Source organism: Triticum urartu, chromosome 2A (genome assembly GCF_056163025.1).
Source record: "Triticum urartu cultivar PI428250 chromosome 2A, HENAU_Tu73, whole genome shotgun sequence".
In the NCBI taxonomy this organism is placed as follows: domain Eukaryota; kingdom Viridiplantae; phylum Streptophyta; class Magnoliopsida; order Poales; family Poaceae; genus Triticum; species Triticum urartu.
Genome location: NC_141874.1, coordinates 37,017,224 through 37,032,068, shown reverse-complemented (window position 1 = coordinate 37,032,068; position 14,845 = coordinate 37,017,224). Strand labels below are relative to the sequence as shown.

Below are 14,845 nucleotides of genomic sequence, written 5' to 3'. Positions count from 1 at the left end.
ATGTCGGTGGATCTCGGAAACGGACTCAACGGGACATTCGTACACTCCAGCATCAATGGTAGTACGACATTACTCGTGCCGGAGGTGAGGTCGGCAGCGGCGCCTACTACAGCATCCCCGACGGCACCTGTACCGCTGAATCAGTATGAGCAGCACACGATAGAGCTTATCACACTTCTATGTTCCCGCGCCACCGCGTTCTCCAAAGGGGGAAAGGAGATGATAAAGACGGGGCTGGAGAGGATATGCAGCAGTCTCGCATCAGACGATGTCGGTGGGAGCCTACACTGCCTCGCGTCTTCGTTCACTGATGCTCTAGCACTGTGCGTGGTTTACCCATGCCAGGGCGTGTGCCGCGTCATCCAGCTGCACAAGACTACCCCCGCACGCCGGCCAGCGCGGTGCACCACCACTTCAACGAGATTCGACCGTTCCTCCACCTCGCCGGGACCACGACGAACTACGCCATTATCAATGCAGCTCAGACAGAGAGGAATGCCGTGCTCCGAGTCATCGATCATGACGGCGCTAATGTTGCCCAGTGACTTCTGCTCCTTCACCTCTTTGCCAAGCGTCCGCGAATGGCCGCACATGACCAAATCCTTCGTCTGACCATTGTCAACGAGGAGGACGAGTTCCTGTCTGTCACCGGTGCGCTCCTCGCCCGGGAAGATCTCAGCTTCCAGTTCGACCCAGTGAAACTCCACTTCAATCAGCTGCACAGCATTGAGCCCCTCGGTGTTAGGAGCGGCGAAGCACTGGTCATCGTCTCCTCCCTACAGCTCCACCTTCTAGTCGCCGACGAGTTTGTAGAAGTGGCTGTTCATCCTCACGACAGGAAAGGAAAAGTGCAGGCCCTTGCTACCATGACGAGGGCCGACACGCTCCTCCATGACCTAGCAGAGCTATCGCCAAAGCACATTGTCGTGACAGAGCAGGAGGCCGACCACAACGGCGAGTTCATGGGCTGGTTCGACAACGTGGTCAACTACTACGGGCCCCTGTTTGATGCACTGGAGGAGAGCGTACCTGCACGCGGATCAGCAATGGAGCGGTCGGACATGGAATGATGCCTTCTCCCATATGAGATCAGACATATCGTTGCCTATGACTGCGCGCAGCACCCGGAGCGCCACGAGTGGATGGTGAAGTGGACGGACTGGATGACGGCCGCCGGGTTCATGTCTTCTGCGATGAGCGCTGACGTAGTGGCACAAACGGTGATGCTGAGGGTTTCCAGTGAGAAGGATGTGTGCTTCTTCATCCACTGGTGTGATATCCTGACGTTCCCTATCTCGACCTATCATGCGGTGTGACGAGGATCACCAGATATTGTGACATGTGATTTGTTTAGATTTCTCAATTCATTGCAATAATTTCATGCATTTGATGAATGTGCTTTAGTTGATTGTCAGAACTTCTTGTTATCATTTTGAGTTGTTGTTGTTGTTGTTATCCTACCGTGCGATAGCTGTTGTTTCATCTTATGCCACAAGAAGACGTTGAAAAATGTTCAAGACATTTATTTTTGTTATTTTTGAAACATTCAAGACATTTTGGTTATCTTTGAAACATTCAAGACGTACTTTTATGATAGCAAATCAATTACCACAGAAAGTTTGACCTCTCTCTCTCTCGCTCTCTCTCCCTCTCTCTGTACCTCCCTCCCCCCTCTCTCTCTCCCTCTCTCCCCCCTCTCTCTCTGCATTCTCGAAAGGACAAACATACACATGCGAGAAGCAATCATAACCTCTTCCTATAGGGCCTTAGCACGACGACTTCCCGACTGTCTTCCAACTCGGTATGATAGAAGAATATAAATATCATTTTTGTACGGCAGTATCCACCCCTTTGGTTTATAGGAACAAAGTGCAAGTAAAGGGATAAAATTTCCTTTATCCCAACTGTTTAGGACAAACAAATGAAAGCTAAACTCCTCTGAGACCTCTTTTAGACCCTTCCTATGGATAAGTAGTAGAGACAATCATATCTTTGTATAATAATATGTAGAAAGTGTTACTTTCTCTATTCTTATTAAGAAATATTAGTAACACCAATGTTATTTACACTTTTTTTGAACATGTCATTTACACTTTAATTAGATGTATATGGTCCTTTTTTATTGCTAACCGGTCCGACCCATGGGTTGATGACTAGTATTTTCAAACCGAATAAATATATGATTATCCTAAATCACCTTATCCCCCATTGTCTAACTTTAAGTAAAATCTGTTTTGTCAAATCAAGAATTTATTCCTAGCATCCGTTCAACGTCAAACGGGCACACTAGTGTATCAGTGAACACACTTCTAAGGACAACGTGGTCGGTGGATCTCGAAAACGGACTCAACGGGACATTTGTATACTGCAGCATCCATGGTAGTATGACATTACTCATGCCGGAGGTGCGGTCGGAAGCGGCACCTACTACAGCATCCCGACGGCACCTCACAGCAGAATCAGTATGAGCTGCACGCGATAGACCTTATTACACTTCTATATTCCTGCGCCACCACGTTCGCCAAAGGGGACAAGGAGCTAATAAAGAAGAGGCTGGAGAGGATATGCAGCAGTCTCGCATCGGACGATGTCGGCGGGCCCCTGCATTGCCTCGCGTCTTCGTTTGCCGATGCTCTAGCACTACGAATGGTTCACCCATGTCAGGGCATGTGCCGTCCCGTCCAGCTACACAAGATTACCCCCGCACCGTCGGCCGGTGCAGTGTACCGCCACTTCGCCGAGATGTGCCTGTTCCTCCACCTTGCCAGGACAACGCTGAACTATGCCATCGTCGATGCAGCTCGGACGGAGAGGAATGATGTGCTCCACGTCGTCGGTCTCGACGGCGCTGACATGGCCCAGTGACTTCTGCTCCTTCGCCTCTTTGCCAAGGGTCCGCGAGCGGGCGCACATGACCAAATCCTCCGTCTGACCATTGTTAACGAGGAGGACGAGTTCTTGTCTGTCACCGGTGTGCTCCTCGCCCGGGAAGCCTAGAGCCTGGACATCGCCTTCCAGTTCCACCCAGTGAAACTCCACATCAATCAGCCACGCAACATCGAGCCCCTCGGTGTCAGGACTGGCGAAGCACTAGTCATCGTCTCCACCCTACAAGTTTGTAGAAGTGGCTGCTCGTCCTCACGACAGGAAAGGAAAACTGCAGGCCCATGCTACCATGACGAGGGCCGCCGCGCTCCGCCGCGACCTAGCGGAGCTATCGCCGAAGCACATGGTCGTGACGGAGCAGGAGGCGACCACAACGGCGAGTTCATGGGCCGGTTCGACAACGCGTTCAACTACTACGGGGTCCTGTTTGATGCCCTAGAGGAGACTGTACATGTACGCAGGTCAGCAATGGAGTGGTCCGACATGGAATGGTGCCTGCTCCTATATGCAATTAGGGATAACATTGCCTGTGATGGCGCACAGCGTCGGGAGCGCCACGAGCGGATGATGGCCGCCGGGTTCGCGTCTGCGGTGATGAGCGCAGACGCAGTGGCGCAAACGGAGATGCTAGGGCAGATGGTGACCGACTGCAGCAAGGGGCGTATAGGGTTTCCAGTGAGTAGGATGTGTGCTTCTTCATCCACTGGGGCGGCATCCTGATATTCTCTGTCTCGACCTGCAGGCGTGCGGTGTGACGAGGATCGCCAGATATTCTGACATGTGATATCTGCAAATTTCTCAATTCATTGCAATAATTTCATGCATTTGATGAATGTGCTTTAGTTGATTGCCAGAACATCTTGTTATCATTTTGAGTTGTTGTTATCCTACTGTGTGATAGCTGTTGTTTCATCTTATGCCACAAGCAGATGTTGGAAAATGTTCAAGACATTTTTTTTATTTTTGAAACATTCAAGACGTTTTGATTATCTTTGCAACATTCAAGACATTTTGGTTATCTTTGAAACATTCAAGACGTACTATTATGATAGCAAATCAATTAGCACAAAACGTTTGACCTCTTTCTCTCTCCCTCACTCTCTCTACCTCCCTCCCTCTCCCTCTCTCCCCCCCTCTCTCTCTCTCTCCACATTCTCGCAAGGACAAACATACACATGCAAGGAGAAATCGTAACCTCTTCCTATGGGGCCTTAGCACGACGACTTTCCGTTCTACTGTCTTCCAACTTAGTATGATAGAAGAATATAAAATTCCTTTTTTGGCAGTATCCATCCCTTTGGTTTAGAGGAATAAAGTGCAAGTAAATGTACAAAATTTCCTTTATCCGAATTGTTTAAGACAAACAAATGAAAGCTAAACTCCTTTGAGCCCTCTTTTAGACCCTGTAAGCCGAGTGCCAGCTTTGGCCACACGGCTTATAGGCTGTTCCGTGACGGCGCCGGCAGCCGCCTAAGTTGTAGACACGTGGGAGATGTCTTTTTCTGAGTGCGTCCTGTAAGCCGGGTGCATTTTCCGGTTGATACCGTGTTATCCCTATAAGCCGAGACCTTTTTTTTTGCAACACTCGGCTTATAGATGGCCATAAGCCGAGTCCTTTAAATATGCATGGCTTATGGACATCATGGTTTTCTTTTCAAGACTCGGCTTAGAGGAACATAAGCCGAGTACAAGAAAAAAAGCACTCAGCTTATGGGCTAACACACGGGAAAACCGGATTTTCCTGTAGTTCATGTGTGATTTAGTGCATTTCCTGATAAGGAAAATAATAAAAAATTGGACAATAAACAAGTAGGGTGCAAGAAGGCATATAGTAGCATCGACAGAATTATAAACAATCCATTTGAAATTTGAGAATAAGTACCATGATTAGTTCGTCCCCAATCTGGAGCACATGCAATGTGGGGTTGAGGTAGCCAACAGCCCGAAGCAGCAGAGCATTTCCAATCTTGATCTTGGCAGGGGTAATGTTGTATGCGTCCGCCTCCCAGAGTATGATGCAATCAAGCCTTGACGCTTCCACCATGGCGAGTTGATGTGACGGAACGGCATGCTAGAACAGCATGCATCTCAGGGAGGTGCACCGCATGATCTTTTCAGGAAGACTGATGAAGACGAGGGACCAGCGGTTCACGAAGACGAGTTCCTGCACGCCCTTCCTAACGAACGCCTTGATCCACTCCCTGAGCTTAGACATCTGGTTGTTGAGGTGGACGGATCGGAAAGGGCCCTCGTGGTAGCCGATGACTTGAGACGTGGCTCACCACCTTGTCGGGGTCATCAGGTCCGTTGCCGCTGCCATGGGGGATCAAGTTGTTGGCTTCGAGGTCGAGCGGGCTGGGGCACCAGATGTATCTCCAGCTTGAGGACAGGACGGTGGTGCTACTGGCCTCCTTCATGGGGATCTTGGACACGAACTGGCGTTCGATGTCTTCGGGGAGGGCGTTGATGTTGACGCGCTGTCCGCTGGAGTAGGAGGCTGACTCGATATCTGCAGAGGGAGAGGGTGGACTGTGTGGTGGTGATTGGCCCAGGTGGAGCAGGGAGGCAGTGCAAGATGTGGTCGATGATGATGTCCATGGCGTGGCAGGAGATGTCACAGAGGCGGCCGACGACGTGAGTGTGAGGAGAGGTCAGAGCGGCGGCCGGGGAAAGTGAGACGGGAATGGAATGGGGATTGGCTGCATGACCTCGATCCAAATTTGGATACCCTGGTAGTACTCCACCAGTGATTTTACACACTCTCTCAGACCTAGGGCTCCGTTCCAACATTTGAGCCGGTTGGTCGGGAGTCGGGACAGGGCGCCGCAGGAGTACGATATTCATGGGCCTTTTGTGACCTTCATATTTTGCTCTGGATTATTAACTCTTCGTCAGCCCTTTTTACGTCCTTCCGTTGACAAGTCTGGGAGATGCAATGTAGTCGGCACTCAATCACATATTATTGTCTACAGATTGGAGGAGTACAATATTCGTGGACACCCTTTTTAACATGTGAACATTTAAAAAATGGCATTAGCACTTTGAGAAATGTATGAAGATTATATTAAGCGTAATGAACATTTATTGAGGATGTGTGAAAAGTTAATAAATTTCATGAACATTTTTCTGAGTGCCTGGACCACTTTTGAAAATTACCTGAACAGTTTGTGAAATATGTGCAAACGTAATATGAGTGTATTTTATCCAAAATACACTCATATAAACAAAGGGAAAAATATTCCTAGAAAGGGTGCTGGAGTACCTACCTCCCGGGGCTCGTCGAGGGCAAGAGTGCCCTTCAAGCCATTTGTTCGGTGGTGGCATGCCATGTAGGCCTCTCTGGGGCTCTCCAAGCCATCTGAACCCAGACGGCCCACACCCAGGTGTCTCAGGTTGGCGGTCCATGATGGGTCATCCGCGCGTTCGGGGACACCGTTATTGGGCGGTGTTGGGAATGCCTGCAAGCAGGCCCCGTGTGCAATGGCATCTCCGAACCCGCCTGTCAGCACCCTCGGCCTCGTGCGGCCTAGTACGCCCACGCCATCCTGGGCCGCGTCGCACCCGCCTTCCACGTTACGCTTGCCCGGTTAGAGAGCTCCCTACATTATCCTGGTTCGTGCGCGTGGTGTGTTTTGCTTCGTGTGCCAGGCATGTTAGGTACGCCCGCCCGACGACTGCCTCTAGCCCCATGCGCCAACCGAGTAGGGTATTTCCGTCCGGCCAGGCATTGCGGCGGCAAGTGGCTGGCATGCGCACACTCGACGGTGCAGGGTTGCTTCCTTGACACTAGCCGGGCACTGCTCGTGGTTGCCCCTACCGGATTTCTTTACTGTCGTCAGCCGGGCACTGGCGCTCGCAATATCTCTTACTTTGTTCCGGGTTGTTTCACTTGGTCGTCTTCAACTACCTTAAGATGGATGGTCAGTTCCTCGTCCTGATAAGTTTGTCTTTTCCTTAAGGAGGTTCCAATCTCCTATAAGTTTGTTGTTTTGCGCCGCACATCGGGCGCTGTTTATGCTAGGCTGCCTTTCACTTCATTTCACTCCTGCTGGTAGAAGCGAGCATGTCTTTGATGTAGGCATTCTCTATTGTGACGGGCGGCAGACACATGTCCATCAGTGGGTGCCTGAGGACATTGGGAAGTGAAAGGATTTTGGTAGGAAGAGAAGATCGACAGAGATCTAGATATATAGTGAAGGGGAGAGAAGAGAGGAAGAAGAAAAGCTAAGGAGAGAGAGGGAGAATAGACAAAGGAGAGTGAAAGGAGAAAGAAGAGGAAGTGGAGAAAGAATTGAAGGGAGAGAGGAGGAAGAAGGAGGCTGCCCAAAGCTGAATTGTTGGCCCACGGCGTGTCGTCCAACTAACACACCAATTGTATCTAGGTCACTAGTCGCGTTGAAGCAAAGAACACACCACTAATAATTAACCTGTTACTAGTGGCGTGGAAGTTTAGAGCCCTCGCTAGTACTAGTGACGATACTAGTGGTGTGCCCTTAGGGTCCACACCACTGATAGTTTATGCGGGATCACCACTAGATCCCATACACTATTGTCTAGTGTAGTGAGACCTAATAGTTTATGCGGGGTACGTGACATGACCTCTAACTAGAGAAATATATAGGCTTAATTGGATAAATACCACTCGAATTCTGGCGATGCCACTGCAATTTCCAAACTTTGAAAAATGTCATTTCCGTTTTTGAAAGTTTCCATAAATGGAAATGCCATTTTTCAAAGTTTGGAAATTGTAGTGGCATTTCTCGTAATTGCCAGAATTTGAGTGGCAATTATCTAGTTAACCCAAATTTATATGTGCTTGTAGAACCCATGAATTGTCAATTTGTATATTTAAAGTTAGGATTATTCAGTAAAGATCAGTATGTTATGCAATGCATTTCTTTAATTGAGCAAACCAAATTATGTCTTACTTTAACATACGTCTGGCCCTGCATCATACAGTTTGTAAAGGTGTAACAATCAATCACTTAACTCATATATTGCCGATTTTTAACTCGGTGCATATTTCTCTCTTCCTGATGTGTACATTCGAAAGCACTTGAAAAAACTGATATAAAAATATGTAACCAGTCCAATAATATACCTTGCCAGGGGTCAACTATATCTTACGTAAGCCTGCATGAAACAGTTAAAGTATATTATCCACAAATCACGACAGCATGATCAATATTATAATCAAAATAGAACCATTTTTTTCTGAGACGCACAACCAGATTGTTGTTAACTCGCAGGTGATTCTTTCATACATGTAGAACGCTCACACAGTTGTGGCTAGCCACATGAAAATACCTCATAAAATACACAGTTACTATGTCGTTTAGCCACCAACATCCACGGAATTCATGTATCATATGAAGAGTTTATCTTGAAGTGTCACAGATAAAATTGGGCAAAGGCAAATGGGTATGCAGTGTACGCATCATTTAAGGTACAAATATTTATTCAAGAAATCAGCCACATGATGGCTAGTAAATTAAGTAGAAAATAATGGTGATGCAAGGGTACTTGAAATTGGAGAGCTGCCGGCAACCTGACAACTGAAAGTACAATATTGCCTAAAAGAAGCTATATTGCCTTCAGGGACTTGACTATCAGTTTAGTAGCCCTTTGCAGAATAACTAGTAGGAAGAAGTGCCAGGCCTGTTCAAGTTAGGCAATCAAAAGGGTCACTAAGTAAGAGATCAGATGCTGTCTTGTAGTTTATGCACCCTGAAGATTTGCACAGTCTCATTAGCTAATTCAACCGAAGCGGCAGCCCTTTTCCATTTTTCTTCTATATCAGTTTCCAAGCCGGCAGAAAATACATCATCCGAAAAGTCAATGCAAATCTCCTTGAGCATGTTCACACTTTTCAAAATGAACTTAAAAAAATGATAGTTCGCTATCACCCCCACAGAAACCATGCAATACGAGCTTCTCAATGGTTGATTTCACACATTTGATGGGATCTATTTTCTTCTTCCATAATGTGTCATCACTGTCAACAGAGGTTTTGAATAGAGATCCGCCATTCTACAAAGAAAAGTGTTAGCTGGGCCATATATTGCATGTCAATTGTTGTGTGCAAATGATTTAGAATAAGGAAAAGTGGGAGAAATGGACGTCACATATACCTTGATATGCAATATCTGAATTCTTGGAAAGCATGTTAGAAATGATAGCGCCATCCTTTCTTCCTTTGGCGGCTCCAAACTGGAAATCAATGGCCAAGATATTGACACTCGGAACCTCGGCAGTTGGACTGGCATTTGACCCAGCCTACAGTTCATAACTCATTAAAATACACAGACATTCCTTGTTTTCTCAGTATCAAGAAACTACGCAATTGCTTATTCTGTTTGTGAATCAAGAGACAATAAAATATAAAAATAAACAACTGACAGTTAACACTTCACCTCAAGGGCAAGAAATACCGCCTTAAATGGTTTTATTATAATAATATGAATCAAGTAATAAAAAGACCGACACATTTGAAATAAAGAATATTAAACATACATTCTTCTACCATAAATCATGGAAAAAAGAAGGGTTATATTAATCTTTTGTCAAGGGCGCCATATTTTCGCACATTATAAGTATATTAGTATTTTATTATTCATTATAAATCAAGAGAAGAGGAGAATAACATTTGTGCCGCTTACATTTCATTTAGGTCAAGTTTTTGTGATCCACTTGGGTCAACATTCTGTCCAATGTCCCCACACAAAAAAGTGTAGTCAACAGATCGAAACAAATTGATCACACAAAATCATGAAAGAGAGCTTGAAACATATTCTCCCAAAACTGAGAAAGATCATGGCCTTAATTTGATGTGTTTTGGTGCTTAGAACACAGTTCGCGGGCATATATAGATATATTACTTAGCATAATTCTGGATAGGATCCTAGATAATATTATTTAATCCATGTTATATCTTATATTTACTAAATAGAAACACCACTGGAGGCACCAGGTTGATCCCAGAAAAATAATCAAAATTGCCCATTTGATATCTCTGTTAGTTATCTACAATCGTTGGACGAAGTATCTCAGGAAGTCATTGCCCTTTGTCCCACCTCAACACTTGTTCCTAACGGGACATGTCTATAGGCTGTGATCTCTCAAAACTAAAGGACTAAAAGAAGCAAAAACAACCAGAGCCTTATGGATCTCTCTACAGGCTGCAATCTCTCAAAAAGGAAAAAGAAGTTGCAAAAAGGGATGAAAAAGCCACGCAGAGCCTTGCGGATTCATGTATAGGCTGTGCTCTCTCAAAAAGAAAAATAATTTACAAAGAAGAAAAATGAGCAGCGATAATTTCCCACAGCCACCCCTTCATCTATTTCAAGTATCATCCCCTAATATCTCCATGGTGCTTGCGCCTAGAGGTCGTTGTTTTATCTTCCCCAAGCGTCCACTTTTGCCGACCGTCTAATCCAGCGGCAAGTTCTCTGCTTGCTGACACTTCCTTCCACTGATTTTTATTTTGCGAATGGGACCTCTCATTAGTTAAAAGGACTCATTACAATCTGCGGTGCACTGTGCTGATACCATCTGGACCAGTGGATAGCCAGACGGCAGTACGGGGAAGGTATCGCCCCACACTGTTTCTGGCGTACGGAAGATCACACAACACACTTGCGACCCAAGATTTGATCTCCAGTTTTTTTCGCACCATCGCCCGGCGTAAAACATCGAAAAAAACACCACTAGCAACGACCAGACAACTTCCAATAAATCTTTCTATTTTCTAGGTCCAGAACAGAATCTCTAATTCAGGTGATTAATTACAGTATATTTATAAGTTAAAAAATTGCAATCTGTATATTTAAAGCTATCAGGGTTATCTACCTTCTTAATAGTAGTAGGATTGCTGTGTGTGGTTTCCTTGCAGCTTTTAGTGTTTCTTGGTTGCCTGTAGGCACTGTTCACGAGGCGTCTGCTATATGTTGTAGTGGAAAAAGCAACTTCAACGTATGGATAATCTGTGCATGCACCATGAATTCCTTGATGTTGCACTGACGTTGTGAATTTTCAAGGGAGAGAATGATGTTCAATCATTAGTAAAAAGGCATCATCATTAGGTGTCAAGGAGAGCAAGAGTGCTGAATGCCAAAGTAAAATGTGATGATTATGAATGCTACTGCTCTTAATTCATGAGTTAAATGGAGAAAAATAAAACACTTCAGAAGGCCTTAGTTTTTATGTGGATCGACATTCCAGAGACTGATAATAAAAGGGTAACGATTATTGTAGTAATTTTCTTCTTCGCGTGTATAAGTTGGTGCCTTGCTGTTATTTCTGTTCACGTTCCTGGAGTTTTAAATATATACTACTGAGAATGAGTTCTCAAATTTAAAATAGCTATGACTACTCTCGCCATGGTTCTAAATTTACTTTGGCATTTAGATAGTACAACAAGTGCAAAATAAAATTAATATCCACAAAGATGCATGGGAGCTTTGCTTAGGTATAAGCTTTCTACGTGTATAAATAATATTTATTTATTTGTGATAAAACAGTAGTATGGCATTACGATTAGTTTGACATGCGTTCATGTATAGGAGTATAGGACCAATATTTACAAATATAAAAAAATACCTTCTAAAAGAAAAAAAGAATCAATAACTGTGACCACCTCTCTATATATTCCAACAATAGTAATTCTTCTTCATGGCTAAAATAAGTAGAGTAATTAGCCACAATAAAATTCAATTTAAATTCCAATGAGACTATATCAACTGATAACTATTGTGCTTTTATTCGATTTCACTAAAAGGAGAGACTATCAACTGTATATTTTCTAGGTGAATGAATAGAAAAATTAGTTCCTTTTTTATTTGTGAGAAAATAGTAGCTTGCCATTAGGATTACGGTTAAATGTGTTCATTTAGAGGCTCAATATTATAATTGTGAAATTTCCCTTCTAAAAGGAAAAAAGAATCTGTAACTGTGAATTTATAGGCTCAATATTTATAGTTTTCTCCGTAGTGCTGCTCTGGAGGACATGTACAATAACCCTGGAATTTTATCCCAGTACATCAGCGAAGTGCTTATGGTAAATTTAATTTCATAAACTGTTTAGTGCGGTGAAATAACTAACCACAGTAAAAATAAGTTTGATCCTGCAGGTCTGACTTGACGCTCAATTTATATAGGCAAGAAAATGATCCCTCTCTCGATGGATCTTAGTTTATATTCCTATACCAGAGAAATATATGAATGTCAGTGGGTCTAATATCAGTAAAGTATTTCTAATGCCATATGTGTATGATGTGTGTGTTGGTTCTTTTCAGAAGGTTGTCGGTAGCCTGCCAAGTTATTTACACATTAATTAGCCACATGTAAGTTGTTCCACGTAATGACCCTTTTGCTAAGCGGTTCACGCAATTATTTGCTTCACCTATTAATGGAGAACATTTTATCGACTACTGCACCCATGCTTAAGAAGGTGGGATTATTAAGTATTTTCAGTTGCTCACATTCTGATTACAAGTCCCACATCACTCATTCATGAGTGCAACTATGTTTTTTTTCTAGAATTGACATGCAAGTTGATTTTCCGATGAGCTAAGGTTTCTCAGTCCACCGCATTATTATTGGACTGAGTAACAGTTGTTTGTGATCGAGACATCATGTATATAAAGTATTGTACTTCAAAGGTTGGTATGGTTTTTCCGACATCCGATGTCATTCAACTCATATTCTTCTGTATCTTAGTCGACGTTACCCCCAGTGAATAACTTCTTTGAAAAAATATAGATATCCCTTCATATGGATAAGTAGTAGAGGCATTCATATGTTTGTACAATAATATGTAGAAAGTGTTTCTTTCCCTATTCTTATTAATAAAAATTGGTAACACCAATGTTATTTACACTTTTTTAGAACATGCCATTTACACTTTAATTAGATGTATATATATGTTCCTTTTTTTTGCTAACCTGTCCGACCCATGGGTTGATGACTAGTATTTTTAAACTGGAGAAATATATGATTATCCTAAATCAGTTTATCGATCATTGCCTAATTTTAAGTAGATTTTTTTTCAAATCAAGAATTTATTACTAGCATCCATTAAACATAAACGGGCGCACTAGTGTATGTGTATCAGTGTGTGATTTTGTGCAAGAGAAAACTGGACAGTAAACAAGCACAGTGCAAGTAGTTAGGCATGGACAGAATTAAACAATCCGGGCGAGTTGAAATTTGAGAATACGTATACGTATACCATGATTAGTTGGTCCCCAATCAGGAGCACATGCAAATGTGGGGTTGAGGTAGCCAATAGCCCGAAGCACAGGAGCAAATCCAATCTTGATCGGGGAGGGGGCAAGGCTGTATGCGTGCTCCTCCCAGAGAATGACGCGCTCAAGGCACGGCGCATCGACCATGGCGAGCTCATGTGAGGGAAAGGCGTGCCAGAACAGCACGCATCTCAGCCTCGGCCTAACGAGGTCGATGCGGGTCAGCGCCACGCGGCCGCAGATGAACGTCAGCTTCTCCAGCTTGGGGATGCCGACGAGCAGCCGGTCGAAGTCTTCTTCGCATAAGCCCACGGAGCACAGGCCGAGCTTCAGCAGCTCGGGAAACTGGACGTCGTGCCTGCCGGTGTACTGTACGGCAGGTTGCACACGGCGACGTAGAGACGCACCAGGGAGGTGCACCGCAGGATCTCTTCCGGAAGGCTGATGAAGACGAGGGAGCAGCGGTTGACGAAGACGAGGTCCTGCACGCCCTTCCTGGCCAAGTCCTGGAACCAGTCCGTGAGCGTAGACGTCCGGTGTACGATGGCCTTGCTGTTGAGGTGGACGGATCGGAAAGGGCCCTCGTGGGAGCCGATGACCTGGGAGACGCGGCTCACCACGGCGTTTGGGTCATCAGATCCGTCGTCGCCGTGGGGGGTCAAGCTGTTGCCGTCGAGGTCCAGCGGGGTGGAGCGCCAGATGTATCTCCAGCTAGAGGACAGCACGGTGGTGCGGCCGGCCTCCTTCATGGGGAGCTCGGAGACGATCTGGCGTTGGATGTCCTAGGCGAGGGCGCTGATGTTGACGCGCCGGCCGCTGGAGTAGGCGGCGGACTCGAAAGCTGCAGGGAGAGGGAGGGCGCCAGTGGTGGTGGTGATTTGCCCAGGTGGAGCAGGTAGGCAGCGCAAGATGCGGTCCATGGCGTGGATGAAGGCCGCCAGACTCGCGTCTGCGGCCATGAGCGCAGACGTAGTGGTGCAAACGGTGATGCTGGGGCAGATGGTGACCAGCTACATCAGGGCGTACAAGGTTTCGACATCCCGATGTTCTCTGTCTCGACCTTGCATGCGGTATGACGAGGATCGCCAGATATTGTGACATGTGATATCTGCAGATTTCTCAATTCATTGCAATAATTTCATGCATTTGATGAATGTGCTTTAGTTGATTGCTAGAACTTTTTATGCCAGAAGCAGAAGTTGGAAAATGTTCAAGACATTTTTGTTATTTTTGTAACATTCAAGACGTTTTGGTTATCTTTGAAACATTCGAGACATTTTGAGTTGTTCTTGTTATCATACTCCTAGTTGTTGTTTCATCTTATGCCACAAGCAGAAGTTGAAAGTACGAGGTACTAGTATGATAGCAAATAAATTACCACAGAACGTTTGACCACTCTCTCTTCCTCTCTCTCTCTCCCTCTCTCTCTCTACCCCCGTCTCCCTATCTCGCCCTCTCTCCCCTCTCTCTCTCTACTCCCGTCTCCCTCTCTCGCCCTCTCTCGCCCTCTCTCTCTCTTCTCTCTCTCTCTCGCTCATGCGAGAATAAATGTACACATGCGAGAAGAAATCATAACCTCTTACTATGGGACATTAGCACAACTACTTCCCGACTGTCTTCCAACTTAGTATGATAGAAGAATATAAAATTCCTTTTTGTGGCAGTATCCATCCCTTTGGTTTAGAGGAACAAAATGCAAGTAAATGGATAAAATT

At 45.1% G+C, this 14,845-nt stretch overlaps 2 pseudogenes; both read left to right on the top strand.

The window, feature by feature from the left end:
* LOC147983361 (scarecrow-like protein 3) lies at window positions 1-1,316 on the top strand (annotated as a pseudogene).
* Window positions 1,317-2,141: 825 nt separating this feature from the next.
* On the top strand, window positions 2,142-3,641 carry LOC147983360 (GRAS family protein TF80-like; annotated as a pseudogene).
* The last annotated feature ends 11,204 nt before the right edge of the window (window positions 3,642-14,845 follow it).